At 37.7% G+C, this 8,064-nt stretch overlaps 1 long non-coding RNA gene across 1 annotated transcript in view; it reads right to left on the reverse strand.

Moving 5' to 3' along the window:
* Positions 1–6,832, reverse strand: part of LOC133546095 (uncharacterized) — a 59,512-nt gene extending 52,680 nt beyond the window's left edge. The window contains exon 1 of the long non-coding RNA XR_009804984.1: positions 6,739–6,832. This is a non-coding gene — a long non-coding RNA (uncharacterized LOC133546095). The remainder of the gene's footprint in view (positions 1–6,738) is intronic.
* Between the last annotated feature and the right edge of the window lie 1,232 nt (positions 6,833–8,064).

The following is an 8,064-nucleotide window of genomic DNA, read 5'->3' on the forward strand; positions in this document are numbered from 1 at the left end:
AAATGTTAAATACATGTAAAATGTAATATTCATTTTGAAAGAATCGTAAATTATATAAAATACAATTTACTGATTTGCCTAAAATAACACAAACATGTATCACTGTTTTCCCCCACTAGATAAACAAATATTTTTATTTAACTGTTTTATAAGTTTTATTTAATCAACAAATATAAATAAGTTATATTTCTACAAATAAATTTATTAATTAATAAAATACTTTTTAAACGACTTTTAAAGTTTATTGTGTTGATTATCATTATTACCACTTCTATACTCTTTGCATCCAATAATGGATTTAATTATGGTATGTGTTACTTTAAGTCATTTGAGTGTTAAATCAAATTCGACTTCATCAGTCCCAAAAAAAAGGGAAAAAATATTAATGAATGAAGATTGGAGCTACTTAAAAGTGTGTTACCGTCTACTTTGGAGTAAAGAACAGCTCGAGAGAGCTGTGTTTATAAGGGGAAATCAGTGTGTGTGTGTGTGTGTGTGTGTGTGTGTGTTTCTTGTTGACCTTCTGTGCTAAGTTAATTCGCCGTAAAGACAGACAGCCGTCGAGCTGATTTCAAAGTCAAAGTCAAGCAGAAAGTGTCGAAGGCCAAACGGGGGGGATTGAGTGAGTCTAACTCTTCAACTACGACGGACGGCCCCGTAATTGATGGGCGGGACCCCCAGGGGCCGCGACTCCTGTCAGATCAACGTGGCAGAAGGAGTGCCAGAGACACATCCTGCAGGGAATATCCACTAATTAGAGGCGTTTAAGCATTTCCTGGTTTGAAGAACTTTAAAGAGCGGGGCCACAATAGTGGCTCACTTAGAATGAAACCACCTCCACCTGAGGAGTGGAAACAATCCTGCATCATAAAAACATACAGCAAAACTTTACGGTCAACCTTCTTTTTACCAACGTGACGAGTTAGTCCGTACAAGAATAGCAATAAAATATATATATATATATATAGAATTCATTGTTGAATCCTAACAATTCACACAAAAAACTATGTTAACATGTTGAAAACATTGGCTTGTCACCACTAGGTATTTAAAGGCCTACTGAAATTAGATTTTCTTATTTAAACGGGGATAGCAGGTCCATTCCATGTGTAATACTTGATCATTTCGCGATATTACCATATTTTTGCTGAAAGGATTTAGTAGAGAACATCAATGATAAAGTTTGCAACTTTTGGTCGCTAATAAAAAAGCCTTCCTTACCTGTACCGGAAGTAGCAGACAATGTGCGCGTGACGTCACGGGTTGTAGAGCTCCTCACATCCTCACATTGTTTATAATCATAGCCACCAGCAGCAAGAGCTATTCCGACCGAGAAAGCGACGATTACCCCATTAATTTGAGCGAGGATGAAAGATTTGTGGATGAGGAAAGTTAGAGTGAAGCACTAGAAAAGAAAAGAAAAAGCAAGGCGAGCGCAGTGAGAGCGATTCAAATGTTATTAGACACATTTACTAGGATAATTCTGGAAAATCCCTTATCTGATTACTGTGTTACTAGTGTTTTAGTGAGATTATAGTCATACCTGAAAGTCGGAGGGGTTTGGTGACCGCCAGTGTCTCTGATGGAAGCCATGGAGGAGCCAAGAAAGTCACAGCTGCCTTTTTGACTGCTGCTGCAGCAGGACGCAAGCTCCGCTGATGTCTCCGGTAAGAGCTGACTTATTACCACAATTTTCTGAACGAAATCTGCCGGTTGATATGTGGTCAAGAAACATGTTGGCTTGATCGCTCTGTTCCATATTAAAGCTTCACAACAAACAAAGAAACACCGGCTGTGTTTTGGTTGCTAAAGGCAGCTGCAATCCACCGCTTTCCACCAACAGCATTCTTCTTTATAGTCTCCATTATTAATTGAACAAATTGCAAAAGATTCAGCAACACAGATGTCCAAAATACTGTGTAATTATGCGATTAAAGCAGACGACTTTTAGCCGTGAGTGGTGCTGGGATACAATGTCCGCTCCAACCAATAACGTCACAAGCACGCGTCAACATAAGCGTCATCATTCCGCGACGTTTTCAACAGGAAACTTCGCTGGAAATTTAAAATTGCAATTTAGTAAACTAAAAAGGCCGTATTGGCATGTGTTGCAATGTTAATATTTCATCATTGATATATAAACTATCAGACTGCGTGGTCGGTAGTAGTGGGTTTCAGTAGGCCTTTAATTAAATATTTTAACCCTTAGATGCACGAGTGACTGGACCCTACACTCTTCCACAAGTGGGTCAAAAATGACCCATGTTAGAATCAACGTGTTTTCATGCCATTTGTTGTCATTTTGGTGAAGAATAATCACTTGTATAATATTTTGTAATATATTTAGGACCACACAAGAATGATTTCATGTTTGAAATATCTTTATTCTTCAATTTTCTTCTTCACAATTTAAAACAAAATTACCCAGAACAGCAATAGAAAAAATGTGAACATCCATTGTGTGTGCGTGTGTGTATGTATGTCCAGTCATTGACAGTTCTTCTTTCTTTTCCCTGTTTTGCCTGGTCTCATCATTGTATGCAGTTCAGACAAACTACCTGTTTCTGGCTGTGATCATTGCACACAGGTACATTGCATTTCCCACAACTGTTGTTAACTTTGCGATCTTTGTTACTTGGGCAGATCTGACACCTCTTTCTCTTTGGTTGGCCCTGTCTGCTTCTCACCTGTGGCTGGATTTTGGCTTGTGTCACCCCACACCTTTCCATTGCTTCAATAATCGGGGTTTGCAGTTGGGGGCAGCCTTCCAGTCGACTCCTCATGTGTGGGGTGACAAGCTCCTTTGACAGCTCTTTGAGGAAGATCCGTCGTGCATTGGTGATGCCGCTCTTGAAATCTGGGTGCTGAGCCGTGAAAAAGGTGTATGAATTCAGGGTGGCGATGTCAATTATGTTGTACCACAACACCATGGGCCACCTCTGTGTTTGGCGCTTGCAGGTGTAGGTTCCAACCATCTGGTCAGTGGTGTCTACACCTCCTTTCGTCTAGTTGTAAAATGTGATCACTTCTGGTTTTTTCTTTCTGCTATTTTCATCCACTACTTTGTCGTGGTGCATCGTGCTCAGGAGCACAACAGCTTTTGCTTTCTTTCTGACATAGCTGACCATGGTAAGGCTGTTGTTGAATCCAAACTCTGTGCTGTGAACCTCCCTGGACTTGGAAGGCTTCATCAGAGGAGGGATGTCTGGCTTGTTCATACGTAGAGTCCCCACAATAGTGAGATCCTTCTCTAGAAGATGCTGTGCAAGAGGCACACTGGTGAAAAAGTTATCCATTGTGATGTTGCGACCTGTGTTTCTAAATCTACCACACAACTGCTTGACAATGTTTTCCCCCAGATTCTTCTGAACCTCTTCACCTGGTTTTCTCCCTGTGTAAACTATACCATCTATTGCATAGGGGATGCGTGCATCACAAACGCAGAAGATCTTTAGGCCGTACTTGGCGGGCTTGCTTGGCATGTACTGTAAGAACTTGCACCTACCCCTGAATGGCACAAGCTGTTCGTCCACAGTGACACAATCACTGGGGATGAATCGCTGTCTGCAGTTGACCAGGAACAGGTCCCAGACATAGCGCAAGGCTGCCATATGGTCTGTTTCCAGTCGGAAGGCTCTGGTCCTCTTATCATCGAAGCGCAAGGTACGGCGAATGTCTTCAAATCTTCCAACAGCCATAGTGGCCTTGTACATGGGATTATGTAGAGGACTCCCAAAAAGCTCACGGACTGAAACATCCCAGTTCTTCTCACTTCCTGCAAGCAAGGTCAATCCAATGAAGGCCATGAATTCATCTTTAGTGACATTTGTCCATTCTTTTCTTCTAGCTGTTGCTACTCTCCGTCCTTCCAAGTTTGTGCACTTCATCACCTCTTGTATTATATCATCAGTGACAAAGAGCTCCCATGCATCTTTTGGTGAGACAGTGGTGCTAAGCCCTTCTGCAGGCCCTGACCGACTTCTGATGATATTGTGGCTCTGTGTTCTACCCTGGGTGGGAGGTAACTCGCTCCAGTAAGAGCCCTTCCGACTCATTCTGTTGGACATGATATTTTCTTCTTCAGAGGACACCGAAGGGGAATCTTCTGAGTCAGATTGATCCTGTTCAGTTGGATTTCCAGGTGGACGACTGCCACTGCCACCTGGACAATAGTCTGGGTCCTCATCATCAGAAATTTCAGACTCTGAGTCCAACCCCGTTACTGCCTCTCCATCATCCAGCATCTGTAGGACCATTTCAACTGTGTATCTAGCAGCCATGACACCTTGATGAAGAAACATGAGAGTAATGTTTTCAATAGATCAATATGTAGCACTCACTTACACACACATACACACTAAATACCATATAGTAATGCTAGCTAGCTAGTGTTAGCTAGTTGTAAAGTAGGCTAATTTATTGATGAATAATACTAACACTCTTTCACACACACAAACACAATACAAATAGTAATGTTAGCTAACTTAGTTAGCTAGCTAGTGTTAGCTAGTTGTAAAGTAGGTTAATTTATTGATGAATAATACAAACACTCTCACACGCACAAACACAATACAAATAGTAATGTTAGCTGACTTAGTTAGCTAGCTAGTTTTAGCTAGTTATAAACAAGGCTAATCCGTTGATAAATAAAAGCAGTGAATAAGTCATGAAAAACACACACACACAATACTATATGACAATAATACTTACATGTATCAGCTATTGCTGTGTAAAATAGTCTTCCTGAAGGGTCAAACTTCTGATATAGCCCGTGTGGTCCACAATTTATTTATTCCAGACAGCCACAGCTGATAAGAATTGAAGGTTCCCATTGGATTCCAAAGAAAATGCATGCGGGTCATTTGTGACCCACTTATGGAAGCTTGGGGTAGTAGTACAAAAACTAAAATTTCTTAAAATTTTTAAAAGGTAAATTAGAAATGTAAATGGAATTATGTCAAAAACATGTTTTTTGAGGAATACCTGGAATATGAAATGTTAAAAAATGTTCATTACAAAGATATTTCAAGAAAACAACCTCACCGGGTCATTTTTGACCCACTTATGCATCTAAGGGTTAACTAGGGCTGTCAAAGGTAGTGCTAACTTCCAGTAACGGTGTTCTTGTGAGACGTACTCCGTCCAAACCTATAAGTATGTAATGTACGTAAACCAATAAGTGTGGAAAATGTACACTAAGTGTTGATTACTAAACTCTGAGACTGGTTTATTAGGATATTTACCACGTTGGGGTTCTGGTCAGAGAACAGTTGGACTAGTCAAATTTAATGATGCATATTGGAGTATACACAGTGGGACTTTCGGTTAGGTTAGTATCTGTAATACACAAGTAAAATACTTATTAATATAAGAGATGTCCGATATTGGCTTTTTTGCCGATATCCGATATTGTCCAACTCTTAATTACCGATACCGATATCAACCGATACCGATATATACAATCATGGAATTAACGCATTATTATTCCTAATTTTGTTGTGATGCCCCGCTGGATGCATTAAACAATGTAACAAGGCTTTCCAAAATAAATCAACTCAAGTTATGGAAAAAATTACCAACATGGCACTGCCACATTCATAATTGAAGTCACAAAGTGCATTATTTCTAATTTTTTTTAACATGCCTCAAAACAGCAGCTTGGAACTTGGAAGAGCATGAGGATGTTTAGGTGGGCGGGGTTTGGGGGGGGTTGATGTGGAGTAGGGGTAGGGGTAGGGTTAGCAGGGTGGGTGTATATTGTAGTGTCCTGGAAGAGTTAGTGCTGCAAGGGAGTCTGAGTATTTGTTCTGTTGTGTTATGGTGCGGATGTTCTCCCAAAATGTGTTTGTCATTCTTGTTTGGTGTGTGTTCACAGTGTGGCGCATATTTGTAACAGTGTTAAAGTTGTTCATACGGCCACCCTCAGTGTGACCTGTATGGCTGTTGACCAAGTATGCGGTGCATTCACTTGTGTGTGTGAAAATATGTGACTGGGCCGGCACGCAAAGGCAGTGCCTTTAAGGTTTACTGGTGCTCTGTACTTCTCCCTACGTACGTGTACACAGCTGAGTTTTAAAAAGTCATACATTTTACTTTTTGAAACTGATACCGATATTTTCTGATATTACATTTTAAAGTATTTATTGGCTGGTATGGTTGGTAGAGTGGCCGTGCCAGCAACTTGAGGGTTGCAGGTTTGATTTCCGCTTCCGCCATCCTAGTCACTGCCGTTGTGTCCTTGGGCAAGACACTTTACCCACCTGCTCCCAGTCCCACCTACTCTGGTTCAAATGTAACTTACACATTAGGTTTCCCTATGTAAAGCACTTTGAGTTATAATATATATAAATATAATTCACTTCAATTCAGTCTGATATTATCGGACATCTCTTATTAATATGTATGTCATTTAATAAAACAACAATGTATCTTATGCCTATATATATATATATATATATATATGTTTAAAGTATACAAGTACTAGAGGCATAATATAAAGAACAGAAAACATAAATACACAATCAAGCTGTGAATATAATTCAGTTTCACATTAGCATGTGTGAGCTAGCCACATTAGCGGCAGCAATGCAAGCCTTAACAGTGATAACAGTGTTAGCCGATAGCTTCTTAACAACACAGCACACATAATGTCCGTAAAACACCATTAAACAATTAAATAAACATAGTAATGTCTATTAATAGTCTAAATGAGTCTAATACAGTCAACAACAGACTCACCTGGTCGAAGATTGGAGCACCGATTGAAGTTAGCAGAGAGAACAAGATAGCACACATTAACACAAGTCAAAAAGGAAGCGGAAGTGACACCTACAGGAAAGTAGCGGAAGTGACACTGTCAAAAAATGCTAATAATAAAAGTCCGTGGAAATGTTTGTTAGCATACCTAACACTAACACATTGAAGGATACTTTCACATATATATATATATATATATATATATATATATATATATATATATATATATATATATATATATATATATATATATATATATATATATATATATATATATATATACATATATATTGATATATATATACAAATATATATATTGATAGATATATATACAAATATATATATTGATATATATATATACAAATATATATTTATGTATAAATATATATATATTGATAAATATTTATCCATCCATCTATAGCTCTATATATGTATATAGTTATCTGGATGGATGGATGGATGGATGGATGGATGGATGGATGGATGGATGGATGGATGGATGGATGGATGGATGGATGGATGGATGGATAGATAGATAGATAGATAGATAGATAGATAGATAGATAGATAGATAGATAGATAGATAGATAGATAGATAGATAGATAGATAGATAGATAGATAGATAGTACGAGTACTTTATTGCTTCCTTCAGGAAAAAAAATATATATATATATATATATATATATATATATATATATATATATATATATACATATATATATATATACGAGATGGCGGCTTGTCCAGGGTGTACCCCGCCCTCCGCCCAATTGTAGCTGAGATAGGCGCCAGACCCCCCCCCCCACGACCCCAAACAGGGAATAAGCGGTGGGAAATGGATGGATGTACATATATGCATATATATATATATATATATATATATATATATATATATATATATATATACATATATACATACATACATATATATACACACATATATATATATATATATATATATATATATATATATATATATAGAGAGGCTCCTACGACCTCCCGCGACCCCGAAAGGGACAAGCGTTACAAAATGGATGTATATATATATAAGCATATATATATAAATGTATATATATAAAAATGTATATGAATATATATATATATGCTTATATATTTATATATATATATATATATTTATATATATAGATGTATATATATATATGTAAATCTATACACTCATATATAGCATTTATTGTCACAATTATACTTCCATGAAAGTGTAAGTATATATATGTGTGTGTGTATATATATGTGTGTGTGTGTGTGTGTGTGTATATGTGTGTGTGTGTGTGTGTTTTAACATATTA

Source organism: Nerophis ophidion, linkage group LG29, assembly GCF_033978795.1.
Source record: "Nerophis ophidion isolate RoL-2023_Sa linkage group LG29, RoL_Noph_v1.0, whole genome shotgun sequence".
Taxonomy (NCBI): Eukaryota; Metazoa; Chordata; class Actinopteri; order Syngnathiformes; family Syngnathidae; genus Nerophis; species Nerophis ophidion.